Source organism: Plectropomus leopardus, chromosome 17 (assembly GCF_008729295.1).
Source record: "Plectropomus leopardus isolate mb chromosome 17, YSFRI_Pleo_2.0, whole genome shotgun sequence".
Taxonomy (NCBI): Eukaryota; Metazoa; Chordata; class Actinopteri; order Perciformes; family Serranidae; genus Plectropomus; species Plectropomus leopardus.
Genome location: NC_056479.1, coordinates 3,470,348 through 3,487,243, shown reverse-complemented (window position 1 = coordinate 3,487,243; position 16,896 = coordinate 3,470,348). Strand labels below are relative to the sequence as shown.

At 38.1% G+C, this 16,896-nt stretch overlaps 1 protein-coding gene across 2 annotated transcripts in view; it reads right to left on the bottom strand.

Moving 5' to 3' along the window:
* LOC121957289 (potassium voltage-gated channel subfamily C member 1-like) overlaps positions 1-16,896 on the bottom strand; it is an 87,620-nt gene that overhangs the window by 45,766 nt on the left and 24,958 nt on the right. The window lies entirely within an intron of this gene.

Here is a 16,896-nt window from a genome sequence, read left to right as displayed (position 1 = left end):
CTGCCCCCTACGATTCCTTGCCCTCCCATCTCTCTCTCAGCCCCCCCCTCCCTCTTTCACTGCGCTCGATGCAGTGAGCTGCCTGGATGTGTTGGGGTCCTCCCAGCATGTGCGGAGTAGCAGTAGTCGTCTTCCTAAATGCTGGGATTAATGTCAATGTTCGTTCACATGTATGCAAATCTCAAGGACTCCGAACATACTTTAGGTTTGTTTCTTAAAGCCTTTTACTCCCTTTTAACCCTGATGTTTGTTCTCCCCAGTGTTTTGCATCGCAATCATGCAGATACTGAGCTGCCCAGATATTAGCAAACAGTTTCCATTGACATTATCTCACATCATAGAAATCTGCATATGACATTTTTAGTCTGAGTAGTATTGACCAGTCATGGTTGAGCAGCAGGTAAACAGCCCGTGTGGAGAGCAAACGACGCAGAATGCATTGGCTGAAATGTAATTTTGACCACCACCAGTTTTCAACGGCTTCCCTTTTTATTAGGGCTCCCAAACGATTTATTTTAAAAAATCAGGATTAATCACAGAATTTCAATATTAAATCGCAATTAATCACATTTTCTAATAATGTTTTCTTTTCTTTTTTTTTTTTTTTTATTGTTTTCTGATCTGACCCTCCTATGAACAGGACGATGTCATTTGTCTGTGCCCTCCACAGATGTCACATGAGACTGTTGAAAAATGAGATGATTTTCTGATCTGACATCTCTACGGTTTAGCAAACATGACTTGATTAAGATTAAGAAAAGAGCACGGTCATGCAACATAGAGGCAATGATAAGTTATATTTCAGGCTGTTTCTATGCACTGCTTGTACATTTTCCTATGAAAAATTTTGTACTGAAATTTGTTCATATTTGATGTCATCATAAGCCAGTAATCAGTGTACTTGTTTTCATCCCAACTAATCAAATACCGCTGCTTTGTCACTGGAACTACACTTCAAAATATAATCCAGTAGGTGCACTCCTGCATCAGTTCTGGATGTTTGGGAACAGCGTGTCAAGTTCACCTTTCTCCTTTCAAAATACACTTCTATATATCAGTTTATCTTAGGGCTGTCAACCAATTAATTGTTTTAATAATTACTTGCAGAATTTCAAAAGTGAATCGTGATTAATCGCCTTTTTTAATTGCATGTTTTCAATTGCATGCTTTCAATTTTTATTATTTTGCAATTTTAAACATTTTTGAAGTCCAAATCTACAAGGTAAAGCAATTCTTAACAGATTGTCTTGGGAAAAAAAAGAGACAAGAAAAAAAACCTACATGGGACTAGCATTAAGTGGGCATGTCTGTAAAGGGGAAACTCATGGGTACCAACAGAACTCATTTTCTTTCAGATATCATGAGGTCACCATTTTTTCATCACCAAAAATTAGACTAAATCTCGAGCATTATTTAGCCCTGTTACTGAGAAGCTAGCATGACATTGTTGGTCCCGCCGGCCTTCCAGTTCCATGTGATACCAGTATCACCAGTCTAGCTTTAAAACTCAGCCTGATACAGCCTCTTAAATACAGAGGATGTCAATAAGCGTGAAAATAAATTGCATTACTTATGGACCTTTATAGCATTGTGATTAAAGCATTATTAAAGCAATGTTAGTCCAAAATTCACTCTATTTTTAGCTCTGTCAAAATATGACTCTTTAGCAGCTAAATACCTCATCGTTTTCACCAACTAGTCACTAAATGTGTGTGTTTGCTGCCAAGCAGGTAGTGTACAGTAGCTTTTTACAGCTTTGCTTGATGTGAGCACTGAGACTGAGCCAGAACAGTAAAGTTTTGAGCCAGAAAAACAAAATATTAAACCTGAGTTGCTGGAAGAAATGAATTTACTCAACAGAGCTGAGGAGAGCTGTGTCTGTGGTCACCACACATGACCATTTACATATTACACACTCTATTTATAAGTTTTTGTTTGGAAAATATTGATTAGTGGAGCTTTAAAAGTCAGCTTAAACTGAAAAAATGTACTATAAACATATCATAAACAGATACAAACACATTTTATAGTCACCATATTTTCATTCCCCCATTGGTATCTCGTCTTGCAGAAACGCCAATACATACCGCAGAAGTGAATGGAATTAAGATTAATTCAAGTCATAAAATTTACGAACAACATGTTTTTCCAGAAATTGTCTCCTAGTATATGAAGATAACCCTGAAAAAGACTTCAGTATAGACAGTTTTGTTTCTTTCTTCTAAAGAAATAGTCTGTATGAAATCTGCGGTAAACACTACAAAAAAATATTTGTTTCTCTTTGAAGGTGGAGGTGGAAAAATTAACGACTCAAAAATACTCAAAACCCGGGCAAATAAAAGCATTATTATTTACATGAATAGATGCCTCTAAAGTTAAAAGACAAATTGTGTTTTTTTTTTTTTTTTTTTTTCTAATCTAATATGGGTGAACTGACACTTAAAGTTAAGGTAAAAAAGGTTAAAAAAAATTATTATTACAAAATATTTTTCTTAGAAGCCTGGAATTTCTTGTCATATTTTTAATGTAAATTAAAAAAAAATCAGTTGTCATTCAAAATTGAATCTGTGACACGCTTATGAAACAAGAAAAATGGCTGGCCTCTCTCTGTCCAAAGGTAACAAACCAGCAGAGCCTCCAATAATAATAATAATAATAATAATAATAATAATAATAAATAAATTAAAAATGTTATTATTATTAACATTATTGTTAATATTATTATATTATTATCATTATTATATACATTAGATGGAGCTTCAAATGAACCAAATAAAAAAAATTGCAAACAAATAATTTAGAATACAATGAAACAGAGGAGAATGAAACATTGTAATAAAATACAGGAGGCAACTTGGAGTTACTTAAAAGCAATACTAAAAAAATAAATCTTTCGACTCATCTCTGGTTGCGCATTTAACAGTTTATGTCCAGAAAAAGATAGGGTTCTCTGAAAATCCAAACTGTTGGTACATTTAATGTTGTAGTGCTTGATGACCTGCAGGCTGCGGCAAAGTAGCAGAGAGAGAGAGAGAGAGATAGTCAACCAAGGCTGAGTGGACATAAAGCATTTTTCCTTTTGAGCACCAGCATCTTTTTTCAATTGTTTCCTACGAGGAGAGCATATGTGGCCGTTTGCAGCCGCCTTGAGAAAAAACGCTGCGCCCAGCATCTTTTTTTCAGAGCACTTCGACTTTTTTGTGCCGCTGCTCAGAGCGCTTCGGGTTGAAAATCTCTAAACTTTTTAGAAAAGCACTGGTGTTCCCAGCAACCTTCCAGCATTTTTCTGCCTTAAAAAATGCTCTGTGGACACTCAGCCTAAGTGGGTGCTGATTGACTCTAAAATGGCGGGGGTGCCCGTGAGCCAAAGATCTTCTTTGTGTTCTCTATTACTTGTTTTGGGTTAGAGTCTGGCAGTGGCATTATGTGCCAACAACAGTCTGTTCAGGTGCAAGATTTAATCTTTTGGTGATCTCAGTGCCACATTGTGCATTCTGAAATTCAATTTGTAATCTATGAAGACACCTGAATGTTTTGGCTCTGGTAGAACCAGTTTTGCAAGTTATAAGGCACTATATAGTTGTAATTTGCACATACAGCCTAAATAACTTAAAGAAAGTATTTCAAAACTGGGCTGCCTATGCATAAAGATGAAGTTTTTTAAATTGGTGTTACATAAAGTAGAAGGTAGAAGGTAGATTGATTGGTCATTTTTTTAAAACTTTGTTTTAAAAATGAAATTTAATTTGTCCTTGATCCCGCTACATCTTTGGAGTTGAAGGATTAGAGAAAACAGAGAAAAGGGGTTTTGGCATTAATTTTCTTTTGTTAAACAGGTTGAAAAACTACAACTACCAGAAGGCACTGCACCACCACAGACCAATAAATGCTCTCGCTGGTTCCTGTTCACAAACTCCCTCTATTACAGGTAAAAAGGGAACTAAATTATGTTTCTGAAAACATTTGAGGTGAGAGGTATGTAAGTAAGCTAGTTTTTCAGCCTCCATTTTCACTATGCAGGAAACAGTAACAGACACCCACTTCCTGTTCACAAACCCTCATGATAAACTAAAATATGTTTCTGAAAAAAATTAAGAGAGAAATAGGCAGTGCAGTAACATAGTTTTAGTCAATATTTGTCAGCACTGTCTACTTTTACAGTTTGATTGGAGTTTGGTTTGAGAAAGAGAAAGGTCCAGTCTTGTCTCTTACTTCGATATTCTTTGTGTCCATGGTGGCAGCATGGGTGACAGGCAGTTTGAAAATGTGGAAATACAGAGTGTAGTTCAAGCAACAACCCAAGAGCTGGTGAAACTCTGCCGTGCAAGATTTAGATACTATTTAGATGGAGGAAGGTCTACCACAGTACATTTACACATAATTCCTACATTGTCATGATAAAAAGCTGATTGAAAATCAGTGAAGTAGCCCCTTAAGTACTTATGCTGTATGACTATGAGCATTCTGTTAAAGAATTGCGACTGTTAGGGTCATTGGATGCTATAGAGAAATACAACAATGTGTCATCTGCATAGCTATGAAATGCCACACCATGATGGTGAATAATCCGCCCAAGTGAGAGCATGTGCAGTGAGAATTGACCCGATAAACTGGACATTTTGCCTCAGCAGGGAGAGCACTGGTGTAACTAATCACATTAACGATGGCGCCATTCCATCACCGATATTATTATTATTAACCCACTTAAGAAGATTTTAAACCAGTCTTGTTCATACATGTATAAGTATTATATCAATTATGTGTGCAAATGTTTGTGTGTGTGTGTGTGTGTGTGTGTGTGCGTCAGGTCAGTGAAGAAGACAGACAGATGAAGTCTTTCTCTAATCCTCGGGGAACACATCAACTCCCACAGCTTATTATCATGGTCTAATTTAACGCCGCTATCTAGAGCTGCCCTGGATACATACATACACACACACACACACACACGTTCTGGAGCATTTTCAGGATGTTAGAGAGTTATTAAAAGCAGATACAGAAGGATACATAGCATAACCATCTCCTCATTTAATTCTACAACTTGCCTTGGCAAGCTCCTTCTTTAACTAAATGCTGCACTTAAAAAATGTTTTAATCTATTGTTGGTCAGTATAAAATTCAGTAGACATTGAATATGCATGTGACCATGCTGCAGCATTGCTCTCCCTCTGAATTATTTTGGTATTATTTGCAGTTTGGTAGATGCAGGGGAGGTTTAGGCAAGTAAAGTTACAGTTACAATGAGTCAAGGGTCACAAAAGTTCACACGGTCACGAACACCAACCTACTTGGGAAAAGTCTCAGAGGAAAGTTCTGTGTTTTGTGACCCATCCACCAACCCAATCTGACCCATTACGGGTACCACCTCCATCAACTGATTGGTCGCGTGATTGCAGAACTACCAAATCAATATTTATACACTAAATACTGGCTCATGATTAAGTAGGATGTGTATCAATAGGCCCTGTGCACAAGTACAGTGATGCACATCTGGTTTTGCCAGTGGTTAGCATACTCGTTTCTGCTTTATTTAGCGTCTCAGTCAGCACAGACAACAAGTGCTGCATGTAACAAAAAAAGGTACAATGCACATGAGTCTTACAAGTTTCTGAGAACTGTGGTAAGCTCAGATGATTATTACTGTGTGACACTTTACTCAGCTCTGGGTCAATAAAACAGCAATTTGAGCTTTACCGCTTTCCAAAAAACACCAGCCTTTGTGAAATGTGGATGCACAAAATCAGAAGGACAGGGTTTTTGGTGACTCCATGCACAAAGGCATGTAGCTGTCTTTCTATGGATAATGATGTTTTCTCAATTGCTGAGAGTAGACAAGTATTAGCAGTAAACTCTGTCCCATCATTGTTTGAGGAAGAGCTGCACAGGCCAACACAAAGCCACCAAAGTCTGGAACCTGGCCCAACCAGGACTTAGAACAAACCATCTGAATGGTCTTGTGCCACAACCATAGGGCAAGCTGTGCTGTCTTTGTGGACCTGCGGTAGTATGAAGGTATGATGAGGGAAATAGAGGCACAGAGGCAGCAGCTGGTGGTGCATCACTTTTCGTAGGGAAATGTACAAGCAGTGCATGAGAACAGACTCTCTGGGGACCATGAACCAAACTGTAAAGTAATCCATTCAGTAGTTGTTGAGATACTCAATCCTGAAACGGTCACCCTCAAAGTATTGAGAAACATGCAGTAAATATCATACAAAATGAATGGCCATATATTTAATCTTTTGTTGTTGAGATATTACAGTGCGTGACAAAGTCGTAAACTGATCGGCCAGTTAACCAACCAACTTAACATTTCAAGATTCAAAATTCAAGACTGAAGAAGGTTTATTGTTATTCCAAAACATGAGGTTCATGAGAGGGAATGAAACTAAATACTTAGGTCTCGGTAAAGCAACAATAAAATAGGACACTTAAATTTTAAAACCAGAAGAAACAACAAAAATACAATGAAAAAAAGCAATAGTTAAGATTAATAAAGCAGGTCTCTAGTATTAGCAAGAATGAAAACAGTACAATTTTAAAAATGCAAATGCACTCCAGACCCATGCATGTCAAACTTCTCTTATGTCCAGCCAACCCATTATCAGTCTGAACTCGTCGTTGCATTTGGACGCGTCTGCCTTCTGGACATCCGCAAGCGTATAATATTAACACCTTTCTGACTGCATACTCATCCTGCACCGCCCAGCCGTGGTCCAGTTGGACGCAGAAGTCACATTCGTACTCTGAAAGCACTAACAGAGTGGTGCTATTTGACGAGTTCAGAGTGAGAACGGGCTGGTCCACCTAAAAATTTGTCTTTTTGTTTGTTGGGTATTCATTGAAAAAAACACCTTTAATCCGAATATGTCAGATGGACAATCAGATTTGAATGGTGTACAAAGATGTGTAATGAATCGCGCCTTAACATAAATTACACTTACATTGACTTCCTATGTGACAGGCGACTTTTTCTTGAAATTGTCGATTTTATCTTTGAACAGATCATATCAAGCTATGAATACGGGTGTTTTCAGTGACATACATTACAGAAGCTTTCTATTTCTGTTGTTAGATGACAGTCTGCATATGAGATCTTTCAGAGGGAAACTCCTTCTACCAGCCAAATACTAAGGAAATGTGTCTGGCTGGTGAGTCTTTCTGCTCTGCCAGACACTTTGGCAGGTAACCAGCCATCATTTGGCGTCAGTCGGCTGGTAAAATAATGTGATTGTCTAACTGGTGATATGCTTTAGGTACAACTGTGGCCAGCTGAGTGTTGAAAAGAAAGTTTTAACTCGGTTATTTTGACTTTCACAAATGAAGATTGACACGCACGTGGATTTTCCGAGTAAAGATGATGCATTATATCAATACCTGCAAACAGACTACTGACCAATCAGATAAAACTTTAGTCCTTGTTCCTAAGTGACAAACAAACAAACAAACAAGAGCAGCAGATAGTAATTTGTCTTTAACAGAACTATTATATTTAATGAGACACATTTAACGACTTATTTAGATCATCAGGGAACAAGAAGGAAATATAGTGTCATTTATTCCCATGCTCGCTCTATACGGTAACCGCAAAACACCGCTGTCAGCAGGCTTCAGGTCAACGCCCCCCCTCTCTCCGTGCAATAAAGCCGTTACTTAGGGATTGTTCTGTAGCTGTGGTGCTTCCTGACATTTTGGGGAATGTTCCAGACTATAGTTCCACTATAACTTAAACATAATATTATTTTCAGCATTATTTTTGTACAATTCAAGTGAACATAAGAAATAGAAGGAAAAAAAATGTTAAAATTATATTGATTTTGTTCTTGAAAATGACTTTCTTTTACAAAAATGCAATTTTCTCAGCTTTTTGTCCGAATTCATCAGACAATCCGAAATATTTGTAATGTTGAAGAATAGGAAGGATAATTTATAACCAACTTTTAGGTTACATATTAAGGTTTAGGTTACATAATACATTTAGAAAAAGGAAGACATTTGAGAATATAGAACAAAAGTGACACACACATTATTTAACAACTTCACATACTTTACACAAGGGTTTTCTTGGTCGGCCAGATTACCTGTATATTTATTTTAGCCTCTTTCTATCTTCCTATCAGTTTCCACTGAATGATTTTAAGGGAAAAAAAGAAAAACGTAAAACAAAAGGTATTAAAATAAAAAAAAAGCTCCCAGTATATGAAACACTCCAAACATCTACATTCTACATGTTATTAACCTACAAGACACAAGGAACACCAGAGTTCTCCCTGCTTTCTCTTCTTTCCTTCATACTTCCCTGCTCCATCCTCTCCATCACATTCCCTCGCTCCTGTCAGTCATACACAGTGACCTAAATCTCTTTCCTTACCTCCTCCCCTGGACAATCTCTTCTCTTTCTTTAGCTTTCTCTCTTTATCTTCTTCATCGCTGACGACTCCTCTCCCTCCTGCCGCTGCTATTTCCTCCACTATTTCTGTCGCTCTTTTTATACCTTCTCTTTCATATGTGTTCTTCCCTTTCTGTCATCTCTTGGTACCGTTAGATCTCACCTTATTCAATTCCTGTTTTTGCTCCCTTCTCAGTTCTTTCTGTCTTTTCGTCCTTTGTGTAAACTGAAAAGGATAGCTAGCAGTGACAACCCCAGACAGTTATTACCCAACTCTGCAGCTCCTCTGTAGGTATCTCTGTTGCCACCTTTAGCTATATATATGGTTGTGCATCTCCTAACTGTTTCCAGCTTTCTTTGTTATGGAATTCTTGTGAATTCCATATCAATTAGTGGAAGTTCAAAACCCTTAAAAGAGTGGGGTGAGGGTTAGGGGTTTTCATCTGGATCAATATCCAAAATTTAAACCTATGGGAACAAAGTTGATGGCCATGACCAATGTGTTGTCATTGTTTTTTATGTTTATTATATTTTGGGGAGAAGGGTTTTTGTTTTTTTTAATTTTTTTAAGAATGATTTTGTATGCTCTTGTTGAAAAATAATGATTTGGATTATTACAATTTTGGTAATTGGGTATTCAATGTATATCCTGGAGGATAGATTACCCAAATAAGGGTATGTAATCAGCAATAATCACTTATAAATGTAGTTATGTTTTGATGACTATTCTCTACAGATAATCAATAATATAAAGGTGTGATCCTATCCATGATAGGATATTAAAAACCAACTAAAACCACTACTGGTCCTGACTGAGTTCTTGATGGTCTTTGATGGTTTGACATGCTGGTGTGACCAGCCTATCAAGCTGCGCACATTCATCACTCTTTATGCATATCCCATGACAGAAGACTTAACTGATTTAATGAACTTTGCTTTTCATACTTCCCCCCCATTACAGTGTTATTTCTCCATTCTCAAGGACATTGATTTGATTTCAATTTTTCAAGAACTTTATTGGATAAACCAGCTAAAGTAACCATCACAAGCTGGTATGACCAGATAAAACATCAGTTGGTCAAACAACTTAACCATCTTAAGCTGGTCAAGTTGTCTGGGTTTTTTTTTTAGCAGGGGACCAGGACCAAAGCTAAATAAATTGAATAATGTTGCTCTGTGCCTGCTAGATATTGAAACAGGCACTTGCTCATGTGATAGCTATTGCAGATCATAGTACAGGTATGTATGTCTGTTGGCCTTTATGGTGCCCAAAAGTCAGCAAATGCAGCTATATACATATTGCTGACATGTAACTATCAGGCTGTTAGCTAAATTATACAAATAAGAACAAACACAGACCAAATACAAGCTTGTTAAAAGCATTTAAGTGGTCTTAGACAGGTTTGCTTGTGTTAGCATAAAGGAAGGAATAACACTAAAACATCATCCGGTGACTCAGAAAATACTCATTACCTAAGTACTTAGCTAATAATGTCAATAACAAGAGAAAGAGAAAGGACGAAGACAGTTAAAAGCAAGTGTGCAAGTCAGCGGAAGAACGAGATGTAAAGAAAGGGGGGGACGATAGTGAAAAAGAAGGATTTTTTTCTGTAGAAAAAAAGAAAATGAGGCAAGAAAAAAAAGCGCTCTCAGCTTGGGACAGAGGATCAAAAACTTCTAATTAGAGTCATTTAGCCTGGCTGGGCTCGCAATCTGTGCCCAAACTCATCACACTGATCCCACACTGACCCATATGCCGGCGGGGAGGAGAGAACGAAAAAAGGTGGAAAGGCTACTAACAAAACACACAGAAACATAAAGAGAACGATGTAATGCATCAGATGTAAGCTGAGACCTCCAGCTGGTGGATTTACTGATATACTACTAAGAAAGTGTGAGAAAATATCACCAAAGGACCGTTTGTTCATCGACACAGATGCTTTATACCAGTAGTTATACCAGTAGCTCTAAAGTGATACTAGTACCAATAGAGTACTTTACTCTCTTTAAGTGGTACTAAATGTTTTAACCCTTTGACCTGAGCAAATTAGTTTGCTTTCTTTCAAAAACATCCAAGAGCAGCAGGCAACCTAATAAGAAATGGCCCAAAAATTAGCAGAAAAACATAACAAGAATATCATATAATTATATTACATTACTGGAAAACAGGGGAAAAAAAAGAAAAATGTGAAATAAATCACACAAAAAACAAATGAAAAAAACAACAACTACAAGATAACCCTATAAAAGTTCTAAAAATATGATCATTCTTTTTTCTGTAACATAATCTTGAATATGTAATTACGAGAATTGCAACTATAGTTTTCTGGACCTTTTTCTCTATTTTTTAAATTTTTTTGCAGTTTGCAGGATGGCCAAGTTGCTCATTGTGTTTTTGCTGTTTTGTGAAAGAAATCAAACCAATTTTTGTCAGGTTTCAAAGTTTAAAATGCTTGTGAAAGGCGTCTCAGTGCAGCACAAGAAAACTGATGATGGTCTTGGTGTTAAAGGGTTAAAATGTAAAATAATGGAATTGAAATGTAACAAGCTGAATTTGACACACTGTTCCTAATAATACAAAAAAGATGCATCTATAGTGCATTATATTTTCCCGTGACAAATCTGCGGTATTTGACCAGTTGGGATGAAAACGGTAACACAGATTACTGGCTCAAGATTACATCACATATGTACAAATTTCAGTGCAGAACTTCTCGTAGGAAAATGTACAAACACTGCATGAAAACAGCCTGAAATGTAACGTATCCTTGCAACTAAGCTGAATGACCGTGCTCTTAAGTCATGATTGCTAAATCATGAAGAAGTCAGATCAGAAAACCTTTTTTTTTCTTTTTCAACAGTCTTGTGTAACAGCTGCATAAGGCACAGACAAATTACATCATCCTATCCATAGGAGGGTCAAATCAGAAAACACTTTTACGAGTTGCTCTAGAGGGCAGTTACAAAAGATGCAGTGCTGAGTAATTTGGACTTTTGGAAAATAAGGAAAGGCTTTGGATTTGCCGGACACTAAGGTCCCCTGTGAACATCACCTAACAAAGGATGGTAATACAAGTAAATATAATGTATTGCATCAATTTAAACTGTATCCACTTGGACCACAGTTTGTGGTGAAAAAAACAAAACAAAAAAAAAACTGCAGCTGAATTATTCTGATACTTCATAAATTATATCACAGTTTATCTCCTGTAACAGTGACGCAGCATTCGGGATGTCCTCTCCTCTACTGCAGAGAAGACACACACTCACACACACATGCACGCACGCACACACACACACACACACACACACACACAGACACACAGACACACAGACACACACACACACACAGTGTCCCTTGTAAAGGTGACTTCACTACAAATAGCCTGGCTGAAGATTTGCATACTGTTTACTCCCCAGGAAAAGGATACAGCAGTACATTGGCTGGGGTCCCTTTGCGTGCGCGCACACACACACACACACACACAAATCTTAAGCGTGAGTTCTGCCAAGTCAGTAAGAATCTAACTGGACTTGCTGTGTGAATATGTGTGTATGTGATGCAGTGGAAGATGAAAGACATGGCAGTAGAGGTGGAGGTGAGAGACAGCCTGTATGTGGTCTTGTAGCTGTGTGTTGTTTCAGACAGCAGGAATTGGTGCACTGCATTAGTTCTCAGTGCGCTACAGTAGCCAGTAGCCGGGACGTCTCAGCACACCTCCCTCTGTGGATTTCCCCTCTTGTCCCACTTCATTCTCCCTCTTTAAACTCATTTATCTCTGGCTCTTTATCGTGTTGTTTGTCTGGCTGCCTGTGTCTTCTCTGCAGCACGTGGCTTTCTGCATCCCCCAACCTGTTTGCTGTCTCATCATCTCTCCTTGCCGCTGACAGATGGCAACATGCAGGAGGTGTCAAAGATCAACTTCAACACAAACAAGCATAAAGATCTGACTATACTGCGGTGGATTCTGTAATGAATAATATTACAGGAGCTTTTTAGGTCTTAACGTTCATCCAGGAGTTTGGGCAGTGTATGAACTTCTCTTTTTCATTGGGCCATTTCTCTCGTGTACAACTGACAGCAACATCATGACTGCTTCTTAGGAAGACAATGTGCATGAGTATGACTACCACAAAAGCATGCAAAAGACACCAAGTTCCTGGAGAGAGTTTATGGAGAAAGAGAATATGACTGCAGGCTTTTCATCCAGCTTTTGGGTTTGTCCACTGACTGTCCAGGGGGACTTCAGAATTCATTTTGTGTCTGCTCATTTGTAGTAGTTCAATTCATTGCAAATTTGTTTGGGAGTATGCACAAATAAAGTCTTTATCTGAAGTTAGAGAGGCCCAAAGGCCTTCTAGAGCAGAAGGCCATTGCAACAGTAGGTTGCAGGTCCATTCTGAATGGACTGCAAGTCACTCCTGACCATGTCAAGTTTGTGAAAAACACCCTTTATTTTGAAGTACAGTGATTATCATTATGAGACCTGTAGTTTTTATTTAATAAGGGGGTGGCTGACTTAGTGGGGTTTTTTCATTTTGTTTTTATTTTGGAGGGCCTGCCAGTTTGGAAGGTATGTTTTCTTCAAAACTAACCATAACAGGAAAAACATGTTACCAAAAGATTAACAAAAAATATTTTATTCATTTAATTCAAACAATATTTTTTAAAATGTCATTATAAGAGTACTTTTTTAAACTCCATTGTAACCATTTTATTAACTGTTATTGTACCAGTAGTGTATTCAACTTTATTATATGACAGTAGCTACTTGTTTTAAACCTGCTGTAACTGCAGTTCATTCAATTATGTTGCATTTTAGCAGTCAACATTAGTTTAAAGGGCATTCCAAAATACTGAAATATATATAGCATATCACGATATAGCCTTAAAATATTGCAATATTATTTTATATGACTTTCAAGGGGGCAGCCCTTGATTATACCTCATGTGTTGCATGAGAGTTTGCAAATGGATGTTTTGATATACCGCAGTTTTTCTGTCGTTAATTAATAGGTAGAGCCTGTAAATAGGTTCTAAAGTATCTGATGTCATTTCTAAATATGTACTATATGCATCATTTGCAATATATATTCGATCATGTACATGGAACCAGAAACGTGTCGCTAAAGCTCATCCTACTTCTGTCCTTTCTTCCTTCTATTAATGTCCTCTCTCTTTCCCTCCTTGTTCCCTCTCTCCTTAGAGAGATGGACAAAGCAGCCTGCTACAGCCAACCGGCCTCAGCCTTACACAAAACTCCCAAAGCACTCTGGTAGTAATTGCAGTCAGGCCTTCACCAGACGTATGCGTAAGCAAAGCTGGACTGCACTGAATCAGCAAGGAGGGGGAATGAGGTGGTGGTGGTGTTGGAGGGAAGAGGATCGATGGGACTCTTTTGGATGAAAAACAAAAGAGCCTTGATGTCTTTTCATTATAAATCAATAGATTAAATCCCATCAATCACAACACATCTCCATAAGTCATACCGCAGTCAGGTGGAGTTTGGATGTTCTATCCACCCAGCGCCGCAGTATGCCCTGGTGCCGGACGCTACGAGAATAACTTGGTAAGCTCATTTAGGGAGAAAAAGACATATTTTCTTGGCTAATTTAATCTGCTAAGCAAGGCAGTTTGTGCTTGAATAGATCGGGCAGACTGAGAGAAAGAGAGAGAGAGAGAGAAGTGGAGGGAGAGCGGACAAGTTACAGGCTAATGTAATGCCTGGAGCTCCCCACTGCGCTATAATGACATGGACCAACGGATACCTAAGGTACAAGAATGGAAGGAAGGCAGGAGGAGGAGGAGAGGTGCTGTCACACAGCGACAGGGCTCTGGCACTGAGAAAGCCACCCATCCGTACACTGGCTACAGTACTAAAACAGCCCCGAGCCCCACTGTGAAACCTGCTGCATCTGAGTGTGTGCGCATCTACACACACTTGGTTGGTTTAATAAGCCTAAAAGGGCTTTGTTAGACTATACTTTAAATGTGCACTGTGCACTTGTATGATGGACAAAAAGGACATTTTGACAATAGGAACCAAATGAAGACACCTCAACAAGAAACAAAGCAAAAACTCGCAAGAACGATGAAAAAGCAGGACCCCCCCGCCCAAGATAATCCTGTAAAAAGAGACCAGTGTGAGAATGATTTCCCTCCTCCTTCCTCCCCTGCTCTGCTGGAGCGCTGCTGCAGGCCGCAGACTGCTGCAGTGCTTCGCTCAGTGCAGAGGTAGCTTCAATACACTAAGTAGGAAGGACGGAGCTCTGCCAAATAGTGCCCCAAGGCTGCCAAAGCTCAGAGAGAGGGCCAAAAGTAGCTGCTGCCAGAAAGTGAATACCACGCGTACCTGGGGGAGAGAACAGGCCAGTAGGGGCACTGAGTTCCACTTCCTGCTATTGATACAGCTCACCTGCATAGCTTTCAATAACCACTATGACAATCTGTGTAGTTTCTAATAAAAAAAGTTCCAAAATATAAAAACTGACCCTTTTCGTCATCAGTTCACACATCTTTTTGTCTTTCACTAGATACTGTAAAGGAGCCATTTAGTGATGGGCAGAGCAAGCAGCTGTACTGCTTATGACTGCTTATCTCTAGTCTCACTGCGCTTTAGTGTGGATCTCCTTAGGGAATGTGTTTTTTGTTGGATTTAATAGGATTTTGGATGAGTAAGGGATAATCTAGGGTGTGCCTACCACTCTGGTAGCAACTAATGGGGATCCAGTTTCACAAATAAATAAACAAATAAATAACCACACAATATTTCTTGAAGTTCATGACACTCTCTATCTTGACATTTACAAATGATGGCGTAATTCTCATAAGTGTGAACCGTAAAAAAAACAACTCCCTGCTGTCCACTGTTGACAATTTGAAAACACTTATCAGACTTTTTAAGGAAGTTTGGAACAGTAAAAGATTCACTGGCTGCACATCTGTATCGGCTGATATTCGCAGCCTATCGGTAAATATGATGACATCCGCCAATTGGCAGTGGGCGATGTTTTTCTGTTGTATCACACCAATTTTACACAACTTTAAAACGAGGGCTCGAGTTTAACAGTGTACAGTCGTCCTGGGAACACCTTCGGGATGAAAGGACTTGCCCTCAGTGCACATCAAGGGATGCACCCTATTGTTTACCCAATAATGCTTCATTGGTAAATAGCAGGACTGGGCAATAAATCTATTTTATTGATTAATGCGAATTTGTGGTTTAGTACGATTTTTAAAATAAAAATCTAGATTTTCTTCTAAACTTCCTCTGCCGCTCTCTTTGGGTTTACGCCCTCCCCTCGCACTCACACAGAAAAACCCACACATACACACACACACACACACACACACAGCAACATGACAGAAAGCATTCATGATAATAAAGACTATAATCCCTAAGAGGCACGGTCTTGTCAGTCGTTTGGAACTGGTTCGGTTTTGCAACGTCAGATCTCAAACAAAAGCAACTAAAGGCAGCAGCATGACCAATTCATTTCAACGTGTCAAATGGAGATTAAAACTTATTTGAGTTATTTCTTTGTTTCTTTCTTTATTTGAAGTTTGGTTTTAAGAGGGAAAAAAAATTTAAAACCGTAAATCGAGTTTGGGGATGGCACCGCAACCTCCAGATCCAAGGACCATCCCTTCTACCATCTGAGCCACGACCGCCCCGTACATTATGAACAACAAATGTGTTAAATTTGGCAGGAGAAGCGCTAGTTAACATTAGCTATTAGCTGCTAGCCGTTTGCTAACAAAGGGCTTATGATGTGTTCTATTCAGTAAAAATGAGTGTTGGGCTAAGGTATATTATAATGTTATCAAGATGTAAAAAATTATTTTTGTTTACAGAGAAACTTGAATAAATACAGCTGTTTGAAGTTTTTTTTATTTTTATTTTCACAGCAATATAAAATAGATATTAGAGAGAGAATTATAATATATTTAATGTAATAAAATGCTTTTTAAGCTGTTACAAAAAACATGATTATCATGGAAGAGAAGAGTGTATTAATATAGAGATTAGATATATAGATTTATAGGATTGAATTTGTGCTCATTCAAAGAGAGCGTAATGAATGACTGCTTTAAAACAGTTCAGTTAATTTTTTGCAATGGAGATTTTTTTATTTTTTTATTTCTTGGCACAAAAGGGAGAATATATAATATCACAAACAAACAAAAAAACAAAAGCATCAAAAACACATCAGTATCAGCTATCAGTTAAAATGTGATTTTAAATATTCGATGCAGAGTTTCACTAGTTGTGCATCTCTAATTCACTTAGTAATTGGGCATTTCAGCGCAGTGGAATAAGCCATTAACACATTGTAATATTATGACATTTTAATGCTAGCATGCTAAATGCTAATTAGCCCTATACATCAAATACAGCTGATGCTGATGGGAATAATTTGCCAGACATTTGCTCATAAACCAAAGTATTACACAACATTTGAAGAGAGAATCATCCTTAGTAATAGAGGCATTATTGCGGAGAGCA